This window comes from Ursus maritimus (assembly GCF_017311325.1).
Source record: "Ursus maritimus isolate PB19 chromosome X unlocalized genomic scaffold, ASM1731132v1 scaffold_X1, whole genome shotgun sequence".
NCBI lineage: Eukaryota > Metazoa > Chordata > Mammalia > Carnivora > Ursidae > Ursus > Ursus maritimus.
Genome location: NW_024423319.1, coordinates 14,967,116 through 14,968,687, shown reverse-complemented (window position 1 = coordinate 14,968,687; position 1,572 = coordinate 14,967,116).

Genomic DNA, 1,572 nt, shown 5'->3' with positions numbered 1-1,572 from the left:
TTTTTTTTTTTTTTTTTTTTTTTTGTTATTGTTGTCGCATCCAAAGAGCTGGGGAGAAAATATATTAAGAATGTATTTATAATCACTATTTTGAAATAAAGAAAACACACTGTATTGTTTTTACCCTGATTTGGTTATTAGTATTTTAGGTTAGTTTATAAGATAAAAATCCAGTCACGCTATAAAAGCTAATGTAAATCACAGAAAGAAACTGTTTTAATGACTTTTGTTTGCTTTTAATAATACCAAGGTATTAGAGAGAATTTATTAAATGCCATTTTTATGAAAGTATTAATAAAATTGTTTGCTACAATGGTATTTCTGAAGCCACCGTTTGTTAAATATATTTATCTTTCCATTATCTTTCAGAAGAAATAAAGCAGTAACCAAATTGATCTTTTCACCTAGATTTGAGGGTAAGATACAGAGCTTTAGAATACTGTTTGTATTAAACGTAATTGCTAAATCTCTGTTAAGAGATGCTTTCTTTTCCGACATCTTTGCAATCTGTGTTCCTTTCCACTGGCAGCCCATTCCCATTAGTCAGTTGGGATCTGACATAACTGCAGATAAGCAAATATTAATATTCAATCTTAACTATCTATTTAAATGCTTCTGCACGTTTCATTATGGGAAGGGACGTAGAGAGGGAAACAGAGAGAGAATGTAAATGAAGGGTGTTGTGGTTTTAGGTCTGTACCCAGCTATGCTGAAGAAGTGAACAGTATAGATAGCACATACAAGTGCTTTTGGACTAAATGTTTTACGTATCACAGGATATACATCCCGTGATTGTATGACTTATTTTAGTTCTTAGTGAGTACAGAGAAGAGGGCTTTGGGCCGCGGCCACTCAGTTATGTAGACGAGTGGTATCAAATGAAGGTTTGGCTTCATTTCCAGTGCTCATTCAATTAGTCACGATGGTCAGATGGGCTGAACTAAAATATCCTGTTTGTGGCTTCGCTTACCGGGAATAACTGGCAACAAATATCAAGTTCACCTGATAATTGTGAATCCTCAATTTTGGATTTGCTGGTTATCTGTCCTTTGTTAAATTAAAAGCAAACAGGAGGTTAAATGAATTTTAATAACTTATTTTGGACAAAATTGCCCTTAATCTAATGTTGAATTTTGCTTTGTGTTAGTTTCCACTGGTTGATAAGATTGCATTTCAGAAGGGGAAATCCAGGAAGGCAAACTGTGTTGTCCATCTTATATGAAAGAGTAGGACTTCTTAAATTTTTTAAAGATTACTTTTAGCCTGTTGTTCCTGTGTCTACAGAGGGGAAATGAAGTGGGGCTGCGAGACACCTACTTAAATACGTCGAGCCAAATAATTGCTGTTGAGAATAAAAAGATTCCAATTTTTCATTAAATCATAATAATTACCAGATCCATGGACTACAGTATCCAGAACCAGGAAAGAATTGCTCGGCCCTTCACCTTAGTTTGCTTTTGTAGACACTGGCTAGATAGAAGGTCTAGTGATTTCATCAATAATGTCAGAAATGAGAAATTACTTGTTTAACTTAAAAAGCTCATGAATAAGGTCTTCAGAGAAATTATAGGG